A 24,037-nucleotide genomic window follows, 5' to 3' on the forward strand; every position below is an offset into this window, starting at 1 on the left:
GGAAAGTATAGGGCAAGACATTAGACCGAATTGTAGTGTAAGTATGAAGAAAAGTGGGTGAAAAGATAACTTGCCGTGAGCAGGATCCGAACCTGCGACCTTCGAATGACGCGTTCAATGCTCTTCCACTGAGCTACCACGACAGCTATCCCCCGGCCGCTTTATTGGGTTTATATGTGAATTAAACGTGGGAGTGTCAGTCAGCGCCACCAGTAGCCATGGCGGCGAGTGTAGCACACTCTTTTCAGCCTAATGTCTTCACGTAGCACGTGAACTTATTACGAGTTGTCAGCTGACCAATAGTCCCTCGTATACAACCTAAAGGCGCTAAGTCTGCCAGTACGAGACCTTCGTTAATGAATTAAGGAAAGAAGTGTATACTTATGGGCTTGTTTTTTCTGTGTTTTAAACAATATAACGAGATCTAACACACAATAATGCCAAGGAAAGTATAGGGGAAGACATTAGACCAAATGGTAATGTAAATATGAAGAAAAGTGGGTGAAAAGATAACTTGCCGTGGGCAGGATCCGAACCTGCGACCGTCCAATGACGCGTTCAATGCTCTACCACTGAGCTACCACGACAGCTATCCCCCGGCCACTTTATTGGGTTTATATGTGAATTAAACGTGGGAGTTTCAGTCAGCGCCACCAGTAGCCATGGTGGCGAGTGTAGCACACTCTTTTGAGCCTATTTGGCGTCACGTAGCACGTGAACTTATTACGAGTTGGCAGCTGACCAATACTCCCTCGTATACAACTTAAAGGCGCCAAGTCTGCCAGTACGAGACCCTCGTTAATGAATCAAAGAAAGAAGTGTATACTAAAGGGCTCGGTTTTTCTGTGTTTTACACTATATTAATGAGATCCAACAGACAATAATGCCAAGGAAATTATAGGGGAAGACATTAGGCCTAATGGTAATGTAAATATGAAGAAAAGTGGGTGAAAAGATAACTTTCCGTGGGCAGGATCCGAACCTGTGACCTTCGAATGACGCGTTCGAGGCTCTACCACTGAGCTACCATGACAGCTATCCCCCGGCCACTTTATTGGGTTTATATCTGAATTAAACGTGGGAGTGTCAGTCAGCGCCACCAGTAGCTATGGCGCCGAGTGTAGCACACTCTTTAGAGCCTATTTGGCGTCACGTAGCACGTGAACTTATTACGAGTTGTCAGCTGACTTATAGTCTCTCGTATACAACCTAAAGGCGCTAAGTATGCCAGTTCGAGACCTTCGTTAATGAATTAAGGAAAGAAGTGTATACTTAAGGGCTCGTTTTTTCTGTGGTTTAAACAATATAACGAGATCTAACAGACAATAATGCCAAGGAAAGTATAGGGGAAGACATTAGACCGAATTGTAGTGTAAATATGAAGAAAAGGGGTGAAAAGATAACTTGCCGTGAGCAGGATCCGAACCTGCGATCTTCGAAAGACGCGTTCGATGCTCTACCACTGAGATACCAGGACAGCTATCACCCAGCCACTTTATTGGGTTTATATCTGAATTAAACGTGGGAGTGTCAGTCAGCGCCACCAGTAGCCAAGGCGCCGAGTGTAGCACACTCTTTAGAGCCTATTTGGCGTCACGTAGCACGTGAACTTATTACGAGTTGTCAGCTGACCAATAGTGCCTCGTATACAACCTCAAGGTGCTATTTCTGCCAGTACGAGACCTTCGTTAATGAATTAAGGAAAGAAGTGTATACTTATGGGCTTGTTTTTTCTGTGTTTTAAACAATATAACGAGATCTAACACACAATAATGCCAAGGAAAGTATAGGGGAAGACATTAGACCGAATGTAATGTAAATATGAAGAAAAGTGGCTGAAAAGATAACTTGCCGTGGGCAGGATCCGAACCTGCGACCTTCGAATGACGCGTTCAAGGCTCTACCACTGAGCTACCATGACAGCTATCTCCCGGCCACTTTATTGGGTTTATATCTGAATTAAACGTGGGAGTGTCAGTCAGCGCCACCAGTAGCCTTGGCGCCGAGTGTAGCACACTCTTTAGAGCCTATTTGGCGTCACGTAGCACGTGAACTTATTACGAGTTGTCAGCTGACTTATAGTCCCTCGTATACAACCTAAAGGCGCAGAATATGCCAGTACGAGACCTTCGTTAATGAATTAAGGAAAGAAGTGTATGCTTAAGGGCTCGTTTTTTCTGTGGTTTAAACAATATAACGAGATCTAACAGACAAAATGCCAAGGAAAGTATAGGGCAAGACATTAGACCGAATTGTAGTGTAAGTATGAAGAAAAGTGGGTGAAAAGATAACTTGCCGTGAGCAGGATCCGAACCTGCTTCCTTCGAATGACGCGTTCAATGCTCTTCCACTGAGCTACCACGACAGCTATCCCCCGGCCGCTTTATTGGGTTTATATGTGAATTAAACGTGGGAGTGTCAGTCAGCGCCACCAGTAGCCATGGCGGCGAGTGTAGCACACTCTTTTCAGCCTAATGTCTTCACGTAGCACGTGAACTTATTACGAGTTGTCAGCTGACCAATAGTCCCTCGTATACAACCTAAAGGCGCTAAGTCTGCCAGTACGAGACCTTCGTTAATGAATTAAGGAAAAAAGTGTATACTTATGGGCTCGTTTTTTCTGTGTTTTAAACATTAAAACGAGATCTAACTGACAATAATGCCAAGGAAAGTATAGGGGAAGACATTAGGCCTAATGGTAATGTAAATATGAAGAAAAGTGGGTGAAAAGATAACTTTCCGTGGGCAGGATCCGAACCTGTGACCTTCGAATGACGCGTTCGAGGCTCTACCACTGAGCTACCATGACAGCTATCCCCCGGCCACTTTATTGGGTTTATATCTGAATTAAACGTGGGAGTGTCAGTCAGCGCCACCAGTAGCTATGGCGCCGAGTGTAGCACACTCTTTAGAGCCTATTTGGCGTCACGTAGCACGTGAACTTATTACGAGTTGTCAGCTGACTTATAGTCTCTCGTATACAACCTAAAGGCGCTAAGTATGCCAGTTCGAGACCTTCGTTAATGAATTAAGGAAAGAAGTGTATACTTAAGGGCTCGTTTTTTCTGTGGTTTAAACAATATAACGAGATCTAACAGACAATAATGCCAAGGAAAGTATAGGGGAAGACATTAGACCGAATTGTAGTGTAAATATGAAGAAAAGGGGTGAAAAGATAACTTGCCGTGTGCAGGATCCGAACCTGCGATCTTCGAAAGACGCGTTCGATGCTCTACCACTGAGCTACCAGGACAGCTATCACCCAGCCACTTTATTGGGTTTATATCTGAATTAAACGTGGGAGTGTTAGTCAGCGCCACCAGTAGCCAAGGCGCCGAGTGTAGCACACTCTTTAGAGCCTATTTGGCGTCACGTAGCACGTGAACTTATTACGAGTTGTCAGCTGACTTATAGTCCCTCGTATACAACCTAAAAGCGCTAAGTCTGCCAGTACGAGACCCTCGTTAATGAATTAGGGAAAGAAGTGTATACTAAAGGGCTCGTTCTTTCTGTGTTTTACACAATATTAATGAGATCCAACTGACAATAATGCCAAGGAAAATATAGGGGAAGACATTAGACCGAATGTTAATGTAAACATGAAGAAAAGTGGGTGAAAAGATAACTTGCCGTGGGCAGGATCCGAACCTGCGACCTTCGAATGACGCGTTCGATGCTCTACCACTGAGCTACCACGACAGCTATCCCCCGGCCACTTTATTGGGTTTATATGTGAATTAAACGTGGGAGTGTCAGTCAGCGCCACCAGTACCCATGGCGGCGAGTGTAGCACACTCTTTTGAGCCTATATGGCGTCACGTAGCACGTGAACTTATTACGAGTTGTCAGCTGACCAATAGTCCCTCGTATACAACCTAAAGGCGCTAAGTCTGCCAGTACGAAACCCACGTTAAAGAATTAAGGAAAGAAGTGTATACTAAAGGGCTCGATTTTTCTGTGTTTTACACAATATTAGTGAGATCCAACAGACAATAATGCCAAGGAAAGTATAGGGGAAGACATTTGACCGAATGGTAATGTAAATAAGAAGAAAAGTGGGTGAAAAGATAACTTGCCGTGGGCAGGATCCGAACCTGCGACCTTCGAATGACGCGTTCAATGCTCTACCACTGAGCTACCGCGACAGCTATCCCCCGGCCACTTTATTGGGTTTATATGTGAATTAAACGTGGGAGTATCAGTCAGCGCCACCAGTAGCCATGGCGGCGAGTGTAATACACTCTTTTGAGCCTATATGGCGTCACGTAGCCCGTGAACCTATTACGAGTTGTCAGCTGACCAATAGTCCCTCGTATACAACCTAAAGGCGCTAAGTCTGCCAGTACGAGACTTTCGTTAATGAATTAAGGAAAGAGGTGCATACTTATGGGCTCGTTTTTTCTGTGTTTTAAACAATATAACGAGATCTAACAGACAATGATGCCAAGGAAAATATAGGGGAAGACATTAGACCGAATGGTAATGTAAATATGAAGAAAAGTGGGTGAAAAGATAACTTGCCGTGGGCAGGATCCAAACCTGCGACTTTCGAATGACGCGTTCATTGCTCTGCCACTGCGCTACCACGACAGCCCTCACCCAGCCACTTTGTTGGGTTTTATATGTGAATTAAACGTGGGAGTTTCAGTCAGCGCCACCAGTAGCCGTGGTGGCGAGTGTAGCACACTCTTTAGAGCCTATTTGGCGTCACGTAGCACGTGAACTTATTACGAGTTGTCAGCTGACCAATAGTCCCTCGTATACAACCTAAAGGCGCTAAGTCTGCCAGTACGAAACCCACGTTAATGAATTAAGGAAAGAAGTGTATATTTAAGGGCTCGTTTTTTTTGTGTTTTACACAATAATAATGAGATCAAACAGACAATAACGCCAAGGAAAGTATAGGGGAAGACATTAGACCGAATGGTAATGTAAATATGAAGAAAAGTGGCTGAAAAGATAACTTGCCGTGGGCAGGATCCGAACCTGCGACCTTCGAATGACGCGTTCAAGGCTCTACCACTGAGCTACCATGACAGCTATCTCCCGGCCACTTAATTGGGTTTATATCTGAATTAAACGTGGGAGTGTCAGTCAGCGCCACCAGTAGCCTTGGCGCCGAGTGTAGCACACTCTTTAGAGCCTATTTGGCGTCACGTAGCACGTGAACTTATTACGAGTTGTCAGCTGACTTATAGTCCCTCGTATACAACCTAAAGGCGCAGAATATGCCAGTACGAGACCTTCGTTAATGAATTAAGGAAAGAAGTGTATGCTTAAGGGCTCGTTTTTTCTGTGGTTTAAACAATATAACGAGATCTAACAGACAATAATGCCAAGGAAAGTATAGGGCAAGACATTAGACCGAATTGTAGTGTAAGTATGAAGAAAAGTGGGTGAAAAGATAACTTGCCGTGAGCAGGATCCGAACCTGCGACCTTCGAATGACGCGTTCAATGCTCTTCCACTGAGCTACCACGACAGCTATCCCCCGGCCGCTTTATTGGGTTTATATGTGAATTAAACGTGGGAGTGTCAGTCAGCGCCACCAGTAGCCATGGCGGCGAGTGTAGCACACTCTTTTCAGCCTAATGTCTTCACGTAGCACGTGAACTTATTACGAGTTGTCAGCTGACCAATAGTCCCTCGTATACAACCTAAAGGCGCTAAGTCTGCCAGTACGAGACCTTCGTTAATGAATTAAGGAAAAAAGTGTATACTTATGGGCTCGTTTTTTCTGTGTTTTAAACATTAAAACGAGATCTAACAGACAATAATGCCAAGAAAAGTATAGGGGAAGACATTAGACCGAATGGTAATGTAAATATGAAGAAATGTGGGTGAAAAGATAACTTGCCGTGGGCAGGATCCGAACCTGCGACCTTCGAATGACGCGTTCGATGCTCTACCACTGAGCTACCACGACAGCTATCCCCCGGCCACTTCATTGGGTTTATATGTGAATTAAATGTGGGAGTGTCAGTCAGCGCCACCAGTAGCCATGGCGGCGAGTGTAGCACACTCTTTTGAGCCTATATGGCCTCACGTAGCTCGTGAACTTATTACGAGTTGTCAGCTGACCAATAGTCCCTCGTATACAACCTAAAGGCGCTAAGTCTGCCAGTACGAAACCCACGTAATGAATTAAGGAAAGAAGTGTATACGTAAGGGCTCGTTTTTTCTGTGTTTTACACAATAATAATGAGATCCAACTGACAATAATGCCAAGGAAAGTATAGGGGAAGACATTAGACCGAATGGTAATGCAAATATGAAGAAAAGTGGGTGAAAAGATAACTTGCCGTGGGCAGGATCCGAACCTGCGACTTTCGAATGACGCGTTCAATCCTCTACCAGTGAGCTACCACGAGAGCCCTCACCCAGCCAATTAAGTGGGTTTGTATGTGAAATAAACCTGGGAGTTTCAGTCAGCGTTACCAGTAGCCATGGTGGCGAGTGTAGCACACTCTTTTGAGCCTATTTGGCGTCACGTAGCACGTGAACTTATTACGAGTTGGCAGCTGACCAATGCTCCCTCGTATACAACCTAAAGGCGCAAAACCTGCCAGTACGAGACCCTCGTTAATGAATTAAGGAAAGAAGTGTATACTAAAGGGCTCGTTTTTTCTGTGTTTTACACATTATTAATGAGATCCAACAGACAATAATGCCAAGGAAAGTATAAGGGAAGACATTAGACCGAATGGTACTGTAAATATGAAGAAAAGTGGGTGAAAAGATAACTTGCCGTGGGCAGGATCCGAACCTGCGACCTTCGAATGACGCGTTCGATGCTCTACCACTGAGCTACCGCGACAGCTATCCCCCGGCCACTTTATTGGGTTTATATGTGAATTAAACGTGGGAGTGTCAGTCAGCGCCACCAGTAGCCATGGCGGCGAGTGTAGCACACTCTTTTGCGCCTATATGGCGTCACGTAGCACGTGAACTTATTACGAGTTGTCTGCTGACCAATAGTCCCTCGTATACAACCTCAAGGTGCTAAGTCTGCCAGTACGAGACCTTCGTTAATGAATTAAGGAAAGAAGTGTATACTTATGGGCTTGTTTTTTCTGTGTTTTAAACAATATAACGAGATCTAACACACAATAATGCCAAGGAAAGTATAGGGGAAGACATTAGACCAAATGGTAATGTAAATATGAAGAAAAGTGGGTGAAAAGATAACTTGCCGTGGGCAGGATCCGAACCTGCGACCGTCCAATGACGCGTTCAATGCTCTACCACTGAGCTACCACGACAGCTATCCCCCGGCCACTTTATTGGGTTTATATGTGAATTAAACGTGGGAGTTTCAGTCAGCGCCACCAGTAGCCATGGTGGCGAGTGTAGCACACTCTTTTGAGCCTATTTGGCGTCACGTAGCACGTGAACTTATTACGAGTTGGCAGCTGACCAATACTCCCTCGTATACAACTTAAAGGCGCCAAGTCTGCCAGTACGAGACCCTCGTTAATGAATCAAAGAAAGAAGTGTATACTAAAGGGCTCGGTTTTTCTGTGTTTTACACTATATTAATGAGATCCAACAGACAATAATGCCAAGGAAATTATAGGGGAAGACATTAGGCCTAATGGTAATGTAAATATGAAGAAAAGTGGGTGAAAAGATAACTTTCCGTGGGCAGGATCCGAACCTGTGACCTTCGAATGACGCGTTCGAGGCTCTACCACTGAGCTACCATGACAGCTATCCCCCGGCCACTTTATTGGGTTTATATCTGAATTAAACGTGGGAGTGTCAGTCAGCGCCACCAGTAGCTATGGCGCCGAGTGTAGCACACTCTTTAGAGCCTATTTGGCGTCACGTAGCACGTGAACTTATTACGAGTTGTCAGCTGACTTATAGTCTCTCGTATACAACCTAAAGGCGCTAAGTATGCCAGTTCGAGACCTTCGTTAATGAATTAAGGAAAGAAGTGTATACTTAAGGGCTCGTTTTTTCTGTGGTTTAAACAATATAACGAGATCTAACAGACAATAATGCCAAGGAAAGTATAGGGGAAGACATTAGACCGAATTGTAGTGTAAATATGAAGAAAAGGGGTGAAAAGATAACTTGCCGTGAGCAGGATCCGAACCTGCGATCTTCGAAAGACGCGTTCGATGCTCTACCACTGAGCTACCAGGACAGCTATCACCCAGCCACTTTATTGGGTTTATATCTGAATTAAACGTGGGAGTGTCAGTCAGCGCCACCAGTAGCCAAGGCGCCGAGTGTAGCACACTCTTTAGAGCCTATTTGGCGTCACGTAGCACGTGAACTTATTACGAGTTGTCAGCTGACCAATAGTGCCTCGTATACAACCTCAAGGTGCTATTTCTGCCAGTACGAGACCTTCGTTAATGAATTAAGGAAAGAAGTGTATACTTATGGGCTTGTTTTTTCTGTGTTTTAAACAATATAACGAGATCTAACACACAATAATGCCAAGGAAAGTATAGGGGAAGACATTAGACCGAATGGTAATGTAAATATGAAGAAAAGTGGCTGAAAAGATAACTTGCCGTGGGCAGGATCCGAACCTGCGACCTTCGAATGACGCGTTCAAGGCTCTACCACTGAGCTACCATGACAGCTATCTCCCGGCCACTTTATTGGGTTTATATCTGAATTAAACGTGGGAGTGTCAGTCAGCGCCACCAGTAGCCTTGGCGCCGAGTGTAGCACACTCTTTAGAGCCTATTTGGCGTCACGTAGCACGTGAACTTATTACGAGTTGTCAGCTGACTTATAGTCCCTCGTATACAACCTAAAGGCGCAGAATATGCCAGTACGAGACCTTCGTTAATGAATTAAGGAAAGAAGTGTATGCTTAAGGGCTCGTTTTTTCTGTGGTTTAAACAATATAACGAGATCTAACAGACAAAATGCCAAGGAAAGTATAGGGCAAGACATTAGACCGAATTGTAGTGTAAGTATGAAGAAAAGTGGGTGAAAAGATAACTTGCCGTGAGCAGGATCCGAACCTGCTTCCTTCGAATGACGCGTTCAATGCTCTTCCACTGAGCTACCACGACAGCTATCCCCCGGCCGCTTTATTGGGTTTATATGTGAATTAAACGTGGGAGTGTCAGTCAGCGCCACCAGTAGCCATGGCGGCGAGTGTAGCACACTCTTTTCAGCCTAATGTCTTCACGTAGCACGTGAACTTATTACGAGTTGTCAGCTGACCAATAGTCCCTCGTATACAACCTAAAGGCGCTAAGTCTGCCAGTACGAGACCTTCGTTAATGAATTAAGGAAAAAAGTGTATACTTATGGGCTCGTTTTTTCTGTGTTTTAAACATTAAAACGAGATCTAACTGACAATAATGCCAAGGAAAGTATAGGGGAAGACATTAGGCCTAATGGTAATGTAAATATGAAGAAAAGTGGGTGAAAAGATAACTTTCCGTGGGCAGGATCCGAACCTGTGACCTTCGAATGACGCGTTCGAGGCTCTACCACTGAGCTACCATGACAGCTATCCCCCGGCCACTTTATTGGGTTTATATCTGAATTAAACGTGGGAGTGTCAGTCAGCGCCACCAGTAGCTATGGCGCCGAGTGTAGCACACTCTTTAGAGCCTATTTGGCGTCATGTAGCACGTGAACTTATTACGAGTTGTCAGCTGACTTATAGTCTCTCGTATACAACCTAAAGGCGCTAAGTATGCCAGTTCGAGACCTTCGTTAATGAATTAAGGAAAGAAGTGTATACTTAAGGGCTCGTTTTTTCTGTGGTTTAAACAATATAACGAGATCTAACAGACAATAATGCCAAGAAAAGTATAGGGGAAGACATTAGACCGAATTGTAGTGTAAATATGAAGAAAAGGGGTGAAAAGATAACTTGCCGTGTGCAGGATCCGAACCTGCGATCTTCGAAAGACGCGTTCGATGCTCTACCACTGAGCTACCAGGACAGCTATCACCCAGCCACTTTATTGGGTTTATATCTGAATTAAACGTGGGAGTGTTAGTCAGCGCCACCAGTAGCCAAGGCGCCGAGTGTAGCACACTCTTTAGAGCCTATTTGGCGTCACGTAGCACGTGAACTTATTACGAGTTGTCAGCTGACTTATAGTCCCTCGTATACAACCTAAAAGCGCTAAGTCTGCCAGTACGAGACCCTCGTTAATGAATTAGGGAAAGAAGTGTATACTAAAGGGCTCGTTCTTTCTGTGTTTTACACAATATTAATGAGATCCAACTGACAATAATGCCAAGGAAAATATAGGGGAAGACATTAGACCGAATGTTAATGTAAACATGAAGAAAAGTGGGTGAAAAGATAACTTGCCGTGGGCAGGATCCGAACCTGCGACCTTCGAATGACGCGTTCGATGCTCTACCACTGAGCTACCACGACAGCTATCCCCCGGCCACTTTATTGGGTTTATATGTGAATTAAACGTGGGAGTGTCAGTCAGCGCCACCAGTACCCATGGCGGCGAGTGTAGCACACTCTTTTGAGCCTATATGGCGTCACGTAGCACGTGAACTTATTACGAGTTGTCAGCTGACCAATAGTCCCTCGTATACAACCTAAAGGCGCTAAGTCTGCCAGTACGAAACCCACGTTAAAGAATTAAGGAAAGAAGTGTATACTAAAGGGCTCGTTTTTTCTGTGTTTTACACAATATTAGTGAGATCCAACAGACAATAATGCCAAGGAAAGTATAGGGGAAGACATTTGACCGAATGGTAATGTAAATAAGAAGAAAAGTGGGTGAAAAGATAACTTGCCGTGGGCAGGATCCGAACCTGCGACCTTCGAATGACGCGTTCAATGCTCTACCACTGAGCTACCGCGACAGCTATCCCCCGGCCACTTTATTGGGTTTATATGTGAATTAAACGTGGGAGTATCAGTCAGCGCCACCAGTAGCCATGGCGGCGAGTGTAATACACTCTTTTGAGCCTATATGGCGTCACGTAGCCCGTGAACCTATTACGAGTTGTCAGCTGACCAATAGTCCCTCGTATACAACCTAAAGGCGCTAAGTCTGCCAGTACGAGACTTTCGTTAATGAATTAAGGAAAGAGGTGCATACTTATGGGCTCGTTTTTTCTGTGTTTTAAACAATATAACGAGATCTAACAGACAATGATGCCAAGGAAAATATAGGGGAAGACATTAGACCGAATGGTAATGTAAATATGAAGAAAAGTGGGTGAAAAGATAACTTGCCGTGGGCAGGATCCGAACCTGCGACTTTCGAATGACGCGTTCAATGCTCTGCCACTGCGCTACCACGACAGCCCTCACCCAGCCACTTTGTTGGGTTTTATATGTGAATTAAACGTGGGAGTTTCAGTCAGCGCCACCAGTAGCCGTGGTGGCGAGTGTAGCACACTTTTTTGAGCCTATTTGGCGTCACGTAGCACGTGAACTTATTACGAGTTGTCAGCTGACCAATAGTCCCTCGTATACAACCTAAAGGCGCTAAGTCTGCCAGTACGAAACCCACGTTAATGAATTAAGGAAAGAAGTGTATATTTAAGGGCTCGTTTTTTTTGTGTTTTACACAATAATAATGAGATCAAACAGACAATAACGCCAAGGAAAGTATAGGGGAAGACATTAGACCGAATGGTAATGTAAATATGAAGAAAAGTGGCTGAAAAGATAACTTGCCGTGGGCAGGATCCGAACCTGCGACCTTCGAATGACGCGTTCAAGGCTCTACCACTGAGCTACCATGACAGCTATCTCCCGGCCACTTAATTGGGTTTATATCTGAATTAAACGTGGGAGTGTCAGTCAGCGCCACCAGTAGCCTTGGCGCCGAGTGTAGCACACTCTTTAGAGCCTATTTGGCGTCACGTAGCACGTGAACTTATTACGAGTTGTCAGCTGACTTATAGTCCCTCGTATACAACCTAAAGGCGCAGAATATGCCAGTACGAGACCTTCGTTAATGAATTAAGGAAAGAAGTGTATGCTTAAGGGCTCGTTTTTTCTGTGGTTTAAACAATATAACGAGATCTAACAGACAATAATGCCAAGGAAAGTATAGGGCAAGACATTAGACCGAATTGTAGTGTAAGTATGAAGAAAAGTGGGTGAAAAGATAACTTGCCGTGAGCAGGATTCGAACTTGCGACCTTCGAATGACGCGTTCAATGCTCTTCCACTGAGCTACCACGACAGCTATCCCCCGGCCGCTTTATTGGGTTTATATGTGAATTAAACGTGGGAGTGTCAGTCAGCGCCACCAGTAGCCATGGCGGCGAGTGTAGCACACTCTTTTCAGCCTAATGTCTTCACGTAGCACGTGAACTTATTACGAGTTGTCAGCTGACCAATAGTCTCTCGTATACAACCTAAAGGCGCTAAGTGTGCCAGTACGAGACCTTCGTTAATGAATTAAGGAAAGAAGTGTATACTTATGGGCTCGTTTTTTCTGTGTTTTAAACATTAAAACGAGATCTAACTGACAATAATGCCAAGGAAAGTATAGGGGAAGACATTAGACCGAATCGTAATTTAAATATGAAGAAAAGTGGGTGAAAAGATAACTTCCCGTGAGCAGGATCCGAACCTGCGACCTTCGAATGACGCGTTCAATGCTCTACCACTGAGCTACCACGACAGCCCTCACCCAGCCACTTTATTGGGTTTATATGTGAATTAAACGTGGGAGTTTCAGTCAGCGCCACCAGTAGCCATGGTCGCGAGTGTAGCACACTCTTTTGAGCCTATTTGGCGTCACGTAGCACGTGAACTTATTACGAGTTGTCAGCTGACCAATAGTCCCTCGTATACAACCTAAAGGCGCTAAGTCTGCCAGTACGAAACCCACGTTAATGAATTAAGGAAAGAAGTGTATACTTAAGGGCTCGTTTTTTCTGTGTTTTACACAATAATAATGAGATCCAACAGACAATAATGCCAAGGAAAGTATAGAGGAAGACATTAGATCGAATGGTAATGTAAATATGAAGAAAAGTGGGTAAAAAGATAACTTGCCGTGGGCAGGATCCGAACCTGCGACCTTCTAAAAACGCGTTCGATGCTCTACCACTGAGCTACCACGGCAGCTATCCCCCGGCCACTTTATTGGGTTTATATGTGAATTAAACGTTGGAGTGTCAGTCAGCGAAACCAGTAGCCATGGCGGCGAGTGTAGCACACTCTTTTGAGCCTATATGGCGTCACGTAGCACGTGAACTTATTACGAGTTGTCAGCTGACCAATAGTCCCTCGTATACAACATAAAGGCGCGAAGTCTGCCAGTACGAGACCTTCGTTAATGAATTAAGGAAAGAAGTGTATACTTAAGGGCTCGTTTTTTTGTGTTTTACACAATAATAATGAGATCCAACAGACAATAATGCCAAGGAAAATATAGGGGAAGACATTAGACCGAATGGTAATGTAAATATGAAGAAAAGTGGGTGAAAAGATAACTTGCCGTGGGCAGGATCCGAACCTGCGACCTTCGTATGACGCGTTCGATGCTCTACGACTGAGCTACCACGACAGCTATCCCCCGGCCACTTTATTGGGTTTATATGTGAATCAAACCTGGGAGTGTCAGTCAGCGCCACCAGTAGCCTTGGCGGCGAGTGTAGCACACTCTTTTCACCCTATATGGCTTCACGTAGCACGTGAACTTATTACGAGTTGTCAGCTGACCAATAGTCTCTCGTATACAACCTAAAGGCGCTAAGTCTGCCAGTACGAGACCTTCGTTAATGAATTAAGGAAAGAAGTGTATACTTATGGGCTCGTTTTTTCTGTGTTTTAAACATTAAAACGAGATCTAACTGACAATAATGCCAAGGAAAGTATAGGGGAAGACATTAGACCGAATCGTAATTTAAATATGAAGAAAAGTGGGTGAAAAGATAACTTCCCGTGAGCAGGATCCGAACCTGCGACCTTCGAATGACGCGTTCAATGCTCTACCACTGAGCTACCACGACAGCCCTCACCCAGCCACTTTATTGGGTTTATATGTGAATTAAACGTGGGAGTTTCAGTCAGCACCACCAGTAGCCATGGTGGCGAGTGTAGCACACTCTTTTGAGCCTATTTGGCGTCACGTAGCACGTAAACTTTTTACGAGTTGTCAGCTGACCAATAGTCCTTCGTATACAACCTAAAGGCGCTAAGTCTGCCAGTACGAAACCCACGTTAATGAATTAAGGAAAGAAGTGTATACTTAAGGGCTCGTTTTTTCTGTGTTTTGCACAATATTAATGAGATCCAACCGACAATAATGCCAAGGAAAGTATAGGGGAAGATATTAGACCGAATGTTAATGTAAATATGAAGAAAAGTGGGTGAAAAGATAACTTGCCGTGGGCAGGATCCGAACCTGCGACCTTCGAATGACGCGTTCAATGCTCTACCACTGAGCTACCACGACAGCCCTCACCCAGCCAATTTATTCAGTTTATAAGGTAAATAAACGCGGGAGTTTCAGTCAGCGCCACCAGTAGCCATGGTGGCGAGTGTAGAGCACTCTTTTGAGCCTATTTGGCGTCACGTAGCACGTGAACCTATTACGAGTTGTCAGCTGACCAATAGTCCCTCGTATACAACCTAAAGGCGCGAAGTCTGCCAGTGCAAAACCCACGTTAATGAATTAAGGAAAGAAGTGTATACTAAAGGGCTCGTTTTTTCTGTGTTTTACACAATAATAATGAGATCCAATAGACAATAATGCCAAGGAAATTATAGGGGAAAACAATATACCAAATGGTAATGTAAATATGAAGAAAAGTGGGTGAAAAGATAACTTGCCGTGGGCAGGATCCAAACCTGCGACCTTCGAATGACACGTTCGATGCTCTACCACTGAGCTACCACGACAGCTATCCCCCGGCCACTTTATTGGGTTTATATGTAAATTAAACGTGGGAGTGTCAGTCAGCGCCACCAGTAGCCATCGCGGCGAGTGTAGCACACTCTTTTGAGCCTATATGGCGTCACGTAGCACGTGAACTTCTTACGAGTTGTCAGCTGACCAATAGTCCCTCGTATACAACCTAAAGGCGCGAAGTCTGCCAGTGCAAAACCCACGTTAATGAATTAAGGAAAGAAGTGTATACTAAAGGGCTCGTTTTTTCTGTGTTTTACAAAATATTAATGAGATCCAACAGACAATAATTCCAAGGAAATTATAGGGGAAGACATTATACCGAATGGTAATATAAATACGAAGAAAAGTGGGTGAAAATATAACTTGCCGTGGGCAGGATCCGAACCTGCGACTTTCGAATGACGCGTTCAATGCTCTGCCACTGCGCTACCCCGACAGCCCTCACCCAGCCACTTTATTGGGTTTTATATGTGAATTAAACGTGGGAGTTTCAGTCAGCGCCACCAGTAGCCGTGGTGGCGAGTGTAGCACACTTTTTTGAGCCTATTTGGCGTCACGTAGCACGTGAACTTATTACGAGTTGTCAGCTGACCAATAGTCCCTCGTATACAACCTAAAGGCGCTAAGTCTGCCAGTACGAAACCCACGTTAATGAATTAAGGAAAGAAGTGTATCCTTAAGGGCTCGTTTTTTCTGTGTTTTACACAATAATATTGAGATTCAACAGACAATAATGCCAAGGACAGTATAGGGGAAGACATTAGACCGAATGGTAATGTAAATATGAAGAAAAGTGGGTGAAAAGATAACTTGCCGTGGGCAGAATCCGAACCTGCGACCTTCGAATAACGCGTTCGATGCTCTACGACTGAGCTACCACTACAGCTATCCCCCGGCCACTTTATTGGGTTTATATGTGAATCAAACCTGGGAGTGTCAGTCAGCGCCACCAGTAGCCTTGGCGGCGAGTGTAGCACACTCTTTTCACCCTATATGGCTTCACGTAGCACGTGAACTTATTACGAGTTGTCAGCTGACCAATAGTCTCTCGTATACAACCTAAAGGCGCTAAGTCTGCCAGTACGAGACCTTCGTTAATGAATTAAGGAAAGAAGTGTATACTTATGGGCTCGTTTTTTCTGTGTTTTAAACATTAAAACGAGATCTAACTGACAATAATGCCAAGGAAAGTATAGGGGAAGACATTAGACCGAATCGTAATTTAAATATGAAGAAAAGTGGGTGAAAAGATAACTTCCCGTGAGCAGGATCTGAACCTGCGACCTTCGAATGACGCGTTCAATGCTCTACCACTGAGCTACCACGACAGCCCTAACCCAGCCACTTTATTGGGTTTATATGTGAATTAAACGTGGGAGTTTCAGTCAGCACCACCAGTAGCCATGGTGGCGAGTGTAGCACACTCTTTTGAGCCTATTTGGCGTCACGTAGCACGTAAACTTTTTACGAGTTGTCAGCTGACCAATAGTCCTTCGTATACAACCTAAAGGCGCTAAGTCTGCCAGTACGAAACCCACGTTAATGAATTAAGGAAAGAAGTGTATACTTAAGGGCTCGTTTTTTCTGTGTTTTACACAATATTAATGAGATCCAACCGACAATAATGCCAAGGAAAGTATAGGGGAAGATATTAGACCGAATGTTAATGTAAATATGAAGAAAAGTGGGTGAAAAGATAACTTGCCGTGGGCAGGATCCGAACCTGCGACCTTCGAATGACGCGTTCAATGCTCTACCACTGAGCTACCACGACAGCCCTCACCCAGCCAATTTATTCAGTTTATAAGGTAAATAAACGCGGGAGTTTCAGTCAGCGCCACCAGTAGCCATGGTGGCGAGTGTAGAGCACTCTTTTGAGCCTATTTGGCGTCACGTAGCACGTGAACCTATTACGAGTTGTCAGCTGACCAATAGTCCCTCGTATACAACCTAAAGGCGCGAAGTCTGCCAGTGCAAAACCCAAGTTAATGAATTAAGGAAAGAAGTGTATACTAAAGGGCTCGTTTTTTCTGTGTTTTACACAATAATAATGAGATCCAATAGACAATAATGCCAAGGAAATTATAGGGGAAAACAATATACCAAATGGTAATGTAAATATGAAGAAAAGTGGGTGAAAAGATAACTTGCCGTGGGCAGGATCCAAACCTGCGACCTTCGAATGACACGTTCGATGCTCTACCACTGAGCTACCACGACAGCTATCCCCCGGCCACTTTATTGGGTTTATATGTAAATTAAACGTGGGAGTGTCAGTCAGCGCCACCAGTAGCCATCGCGGCGAGTGTAGCACACTCTTTTGAGCCTATATGGCGTCACGTAGCACGTGAACTTCTTACGAGTTGTCAGCTGACCAATAGTCCCTCGTATACAACCTAAAGGCGCGAAGTCTGCCAGTGCAAAACCCACGTTAATGAATTAAGGAAAGAAGTGTATACTAAAGGGCTCGTTTTTTCTGTGTTTTACAAAATATTAATGAGATCCAACAGACAATAATTCCAAGGAAATTATAGGGGAAGACATTATACCGAATGGTAATATAAATATGAAGAAAAGTGGGTGAAAAGATAACTTGCCGTGGGCAGGATCCGAACCTGCGACTTTCGAATGACGCGTTCAATGCTCTGCCACTGCGCTACTTCGACAGCCCTCACCCAGCCACTTTATTGGGTTTTATATGTGAATTAAACGTGGGAGTTTCAGTCAGCGCCACCAGTAGCCGTGGTGGCGAGTGTAGCACACTTTTTTGAGCCTATTTGGCGTCACGTAGCACGTGAACTTATTACGAGTTGTCAGCTGACCAATAGTCCCTCGTATACAACCTAAAGGCGCTAAGTCTGCCAGTACGAAACCCACGTTAATGAATTAAGGAAAGAAGTGTATACTTAAGGGCTCGTTTTTTCTGTGTTTTACACAATAATATTGAGATCCAACAGACAATAATGCCAAGGACAGTATAGGGGAAGACATTAGACCGAATGGTAATGTAAATATGAAGAAAAGTGGGTGAAAAGATAACTTGCCGTGGGCAGAATCCGAACCTGCGACCTTCGAATAACGCGTTCGATGCTCTACCACTGAGCTACCACGGCAGCTATCCCCCGGCCACTTTATTGGGTTTATACGTGAAATAAACGTGGGAGTGTCAGTCAGCGGCACCAGTAGCCATGGCAGCGAGTGTAGCACACTCTTTTGAGCCTATATGGCGTCAAGTAGCACGTGAACTTATTACGAGTTGTCAGCTGACCAATAGTCCCTCGTATACAACATAAAGGCGCGAAGTCTGCCAGTACGAGACCTTCGTTAATGAATTAGGGAAAGAAGTGTATACTTAAGGGCTCGTTTTTTCTGTGTTTTAAACAATATAACGAGATCTAACAGACAATAATGCCAAGGAAAGTATAGGGGAACACATTAGACCGAATAGTAATGTAAATATGAAGAACAGTGGTTGAAAAATCAATTTCCGTGAGCAGAAGCCGAATCTGCGACCTTCGATTGACGCGTTCAATGCTCTACCACTGAGCTACCACGACAGCCCTCACCCAGCCACTTTAGTGGGTTTATAGGTGAATTAAACGTGGGAGTTTCAGTCAGCGCCACCAGTAGCCATGATGGCGAGTGTAGCACACTCTTTTGAGCCTATTTGGCGTCACGTAGCACGTGAACTATTTACTAGTTGGCAGCTGACCAATACTCCCTCGTATACAACCTAAAGGCGCTAAGTCTGCCAGTACGAGACCCTCGTTAATGAAATAAGGAAAGAAGTGTATACTAAAGGGCTTGTTTTTTCTGTGTTTTACACAATACTAATGAGATCCAACAGACAATAATGCCAAGGAAAATATAGGGGAAGACATTAGACCGAATGATAATGTAAATATGAAGAAAAGTGGGTGTAAAGATAACTTGCCGTGGGCAGGATCCGAACCTGCGACCTTCGAATGACGCGTTCGATGCTCTACCACTGAGCTACCACGACAGCTTTTCCCCGGCCACTTTATTGGGTTTATATGTGAATTAAACGTGGGAGTGTCAGTCAGCGCCACCAGTACCCATGGCGGCGAAAGTAGCACACGCTTTTGAGCCTATATGGCGTCACGTAGCACGTGAACTTATTACGAGTTGTCAGCTGACCAATAGTCCCTCGTATACAACCTAAAGGCGCTAAGTCTGCCAGTACGAAACCCACGTTAAAGAATTAAGGAAAGAAGTGTATACTAAAGGGCTCGTTTTTTTCTGTGTTTTACACAATATTAGTGAGATCCAACAGACAATAATGCCAAGGAAAGTATAGGGGAAGACATTTGACCGAATGGTAATGTAAATATGAAGAAAAGTGGGTGAAAAGATAACTTGCCGTGGGCAGGATCCGAACCTGCGACCTTCGAATGACGCGTTCAATGCTCTACCACTGAGCTACCGCGACAGCTATCCCCCGGCCACTTTATTGGGTTTATATGTGAATTAAACGTGGGAGTATCAGTCAGCGCCACCAGTAGCCATGGCGGCGAGTGTAGTACACTCTTTTGAGCCTATATGGCGTCACGTAGCACGTGAACCTATTACGAGTTGTCAGCTGACCAATAGTCCCTCGTATACAACCTAAAGGCGCTAAGTCTGCCAGTATGAGACTTTCGTTAATGAATTAAGGAAAGAGGTGCATACTTATGGGCTCGTTTTTTCTGTGTTTTAAACAATATAACGAGATCTAACAGACAATGATGCCAAGGAAAATATAGGGGAAGACATTAGACCGAATGGTAATGTAAATATGAAGAAAAGTGGGTGAAAAGATAACTTGCCGTGGGCAGGATCCGAACCTGCGACTTTCGAATGACGCGTTCAATGCTCTGCCACTGCGCTACCACGACAGCCCTCACCCAGCCACTTTATTGGGTTTTATATGTGAATTAAACGTGGGAGTTTCAGTCAGCGCCACCAGTAGCCGTGGTGGCGAGTGTAGCACACTTTTTTGAGCCTATTTGGCGTCACGTAGCACGTGAACTTATTACGAGTTGTCAGCTGACCAATAGTCCCTCGTATACAACCTAAAGGCGCTAAGTCTGCCAGTACGAAACCCACGTTAATGAATTAAGGAAAGAAGTGTATATTTAAGGGCTCGTTTTTTCTGTGTTTTACACAATAATAATGAGATCAAACAGACAATAACGCCAAGGAAAGTATAGGGGAAGACATTAGACCGAATGGTAATGTAAATATGAAGAAAAGTGGCTGGAAAGATAACTTGCCGTGGGCAGGATCCGAACCTGCGACCTTCGAATGACGCGTTCAAGGCTCTACCACTGAGCTACCATGACAGCTATCTCCCGGCCACTTTATTGGGTTTATATCTGAATTAAACGTGGGAGTGTCAGTCAGCGCCACCAGTAGCCTTGGCGCCGAGTGTAGCACACTCTTTAGAGCCTATTTGGCGTCACGTAGCACGTGAACTTATTACGAGTTGTCAGCTGACTTATAGTCCCTCGTATACAACCTAAAGGCGCAGAATATGCCAGTACGAGACCTTCGTTAATGAATTAAGGAAAGAAGTGTATGCTTAAGGGCTCGTTTTTTCTGTGGTTTAAACAATATAACGAGATCTAACAGACAATAATGCCAAGGAAAGTATAGGGCAAGACATTAGACCGAATTGTAGTGTAAGTATGAAGAAAAGTGGGTGAAAAAATAACTTGCCGTGAGCAGGATCCGAACCTGCGACCTTCGAATGACGCGTTCAATGCTCTTCCACTGAGCTACCACGACAGCTATCCCCCGGCCGCTTTATTGGGTTTATATGTGAATTAAACGTGGGAGTGTCAGTCAGCGCCGCCAGTAGCCATGGCGGCGAGTGTAGCATACTCTTTTCAGCCTAATGTCTTCACGTAGCACGTGAACTTATTACGAGTTGTCAGCTGACCAATAGTCCCTCGTATACAACCTAAAGGCGCTAAGTGTGCCAGTACGAGACCTTCGTTAATGAATTAAGGAAAGAAGTGTATACTTATGGGCTCGTTTTTTCTGTGTTTTAAACATTAAAACGAGATCTAACTGACAATAATGCCAAGGAAATTATAGGGGAAGACATTAGACCGAATCGTAATTTAAATATGAAGAAAAGTGGGTGAAAAGATAACTTCCCGTGAGCAGGATCCGAACCTGCGACCTTCGAATGACGCGTTCAATGCTCTACCACTGAGCTACCACGACAGCCCTCACCCAGCCACTTTATTGGGTTTATATGTGAATTAAACGTGGGAGTTTCAGTCAGCGCCACCAGTAGCCATGGTCGCGAGTGTAGCACACTCTTTTGAGCCTATTTGGCGTCACGTAGCACGTGAACTTATTACGAGTTGTCAGCTGACCAATAGTCCCTCGTATACAACCTAAAGGCGCTAAGTCTGCCAGTACGAAACCCACGTTAATGAATTAAGGAAAGAAGTGTATACTTAAGGGCTCGTTTTTTCTGTGTTTTACACAATAATAATGAGATCCAACAGACAATAATGCCAAGGAAAGTATAGAGGAAGACATTAGATCGAATGGTAATGTAAATATGAAGAAAAGTGGGTGAAAAGATAACTTGCCGTGGGCAGGATCCGAACCTGCGACCTTCGAATAACGCGTTCGATGCTCTACCACTGAGCTACCACAGCAGCTATCCCCCGGCCACTTTATTGGGTTTATATGTGAATTAAACGTGGGAGTGTCAGTCAGCGCCACCAGTACCCATGGCGGCGAGTGTAGCACACTCTTTTGAGCCTATATGGCGTCACGTAGCACGTGAACTTATAACGAGTTGTCAGCTGACCAATAGTCCCTCGTATACAACCTAAAGGCGCTAAGTCTGCCAGTACGAAACCCACGTTAAAGAATTAAGGAAAGAAGTGTATACTTATGGGCTCGTTTTTTCTGTGTTTTAAACATTAAAACGAGATCTAACTGACAATAATGCCAAGGAAAGTATAGGGGAAGACATTAGACCGAATCGTAATTTAAATATGAAGAAAAGTGGGTGAAAAGATAACTTCCCGTGAGCAGGATCCGAACCTGCGACCTTCGAATGACGCGTTCTATGCTCTACCACTGAGCTACCACGACAGCCCTCACCCAGCCACTTTATTGGGTTTATAGGTGAATTAAACGTGGGAGTTTCAGTCAGCGCCACCAGTAGCCATGATGGCGAGTGTAGCACACTCTTTTGAGCCTATTTGGCGTCACGTAGCACGTGAACTATTTACTAGTTGGCAGCTGACCAATACTCCCTCGTATACAACCTAAAGGCGCTAAGTCTGCCAGTACGAGACCCTCGTTAATGAAATAAGGAAAGAAGTGTATACTAAAGGGCTTGTTTTTTCTGTGTTTTACACAATACTAATGAGATCCAACAGACAATAATGCCAAGGAAAATATAGGGGAAGACATTAGACCGAATGATAATGTAAATATGAAGAAAAGTGGGTGTAAAGATAACTTGCCGTGGGCAGGATCCGAACCTGCGACCTTCGAATGACGCGTTCGATGCTCTACCACTGAGCTACCACGACAGCTTTTCCCCGGCCACTTTATTGGGTTTATATGTGAATTAAACGTGGGAATGTCAGTCAGCGCCACCAGTACCCATGGCGGCGAGTGTAGCACACTCTTTTGAGCCTATATGGCGTCACGTAGCACGTGAACTTATTACGAGTTGTCAGCTGACCAATAGTCCCTCGTATACAACCTAAAGGCGCTAAGTCTGCCAGTATGAGACTTTCGTTAATGAATTAAGGAAAGAGGTGCATACTTATGGGCTCGTTTTTTCTGTGTTTTAAACAATATAACGAGATCTAACAGACAATGATGCCAAGGAAAATATAGGGGAAGACATTAGACCGAATGGTAATGTAAATATGAAGAAAAGTGGGTGAAAAGATAACTTGCCGTGGGCAGGATCCGAACCTGCGACTTTCGAATGACGCGTTCAATGCTCTGCCACTGCGCTACCACGACAGCCCTCACCCAGCCACTTTATTGGGTTTTATATGTGAATTAAACGTGGGAGTTTCAGTCAGCGCCACCAGTAGCCGTGGTGGCGAGTGTAGCACACTTTTTTGAGCCTATTTGGCGTCACGTAGCACGTGAACTTATTACGAGTTGTCAGCTGACCAATAGTCCCTCGTATACAACCTAAAGGCGCTAAGTCTGCCAGTACGAAACCCACGTTAATGAATTAAGGAAAGAAGTGTATATTTAAGGGCTCGTTTTTTCTGTGTTTTACACAATAATAATGAGATCAAACAGACAATAACGCCAAGGAAAGTATAGGGGAAGACATTAGACCGAATGGTAATGTAAATATGAAGAAAAGTGGCTGAAAAGATAACTTGCCGTGGGCAGGATCCGAACCTGCGACCTTCGAATGACGCGTTCAAGGCTCTACCACTGAGCTACCATGACAGCTATCTCCCGGCCACTTTATTGGGTTTATATCTGAATTAAACGTGGGAGTGTCAGTCAGCGCCACCAGTAGCCTTGGCGCCGAGTGTAGCACACTCTTTAGAGCCTATTTGGCGTCACGTAGCACGTGAACTTATTACGAGTTGTCAGCTGACTTATAGTCCCTCGTATACAACCTAAAGGCGCAGAATATGCCAGTACGAGACCTTCGTTAATGAATTAAGGAAAGAAGTGTATGCTTAAGGGCTCGTTTTTTCTGTGGTTTAAACAATATAACGAGATCTAACAGACAATAATGCCAAGGAAAGTATAGGGCAAGACATTAGACCGAATCGTAGTGTAAGTATGAAGAAAAGTGGGTGAAAAAATAACTTGCCGTGAGCAGGATCCGAACCTGCGACCTTCGAATGACGCGTTCAATGCTCTTCCACTGAGCTACCACGACAGCTATCCCCCGGCCGCTTTATTGGGTTCATATGTGAATTAAACGTGGGAGTGTCAGTCAGCGCCGCCAGTAGCCATGGCGGCGAGTGTAGCATACTCTTTTCAGCCTAATGTCTTCACGTAGCACGTGAACTTATTACGAGTTGTCAGCTGACCAATAGTCCCTCGTATACAACCTAAAGGCGCTAAGTGTGCCAGTACGAGACCTTCGTTAATGAATTAAGGAAAGAAGTGTATACTTATGGGCTCGTTTTTTCTGTGTTTTAAACATTAAAACGAGATCTAACTGACAA

General features: G+C 44.5%; 2 non-coding genes across 2 annotated transcripts; both read right to left on the reverse strand.

Moving 5' to 3' along the window:
* Nucleotides 1-14,758: 14,758 nt before the first annotated feature.
* Nucleotides 14,759-14,830, reverse strand: TRNAT-UGU (transfer RNA threonine (anticodon UGU)). The gene has a single exon. It is a non-coding gene; the product is annotated as a tRNA-Thr (tRNA).
* A 2,158-nt stretch (nt 14,831-16,988) lies between these two features.
* Nucleotides 16,989-17,060, reverse strand: TRNAT-UGU (transfer RNA threonine (anticodon UGU)). Its single transcript has one exon. It is a non-coding gene; the product is annotated as a tRNA-Thr (tRNA).
* Nucleotides 17,061-24,037: the final 6,977 nt, after the last annotated feature.

This window comes from Rhipicephalus microplus, chromosome 5, assembly GCF_043290135.1.
Source record: "Rhipicephalus microplus isolate Deutch F79 chromosome 5, USDA_Rmic, whole genome shotgun sequence".
NCBI lineage: Eukaryota > Metazoa > Arthropoda > Arachnida > Ixodida > Ixodidae > Rhipicephalus > Rhipicephalus microplus.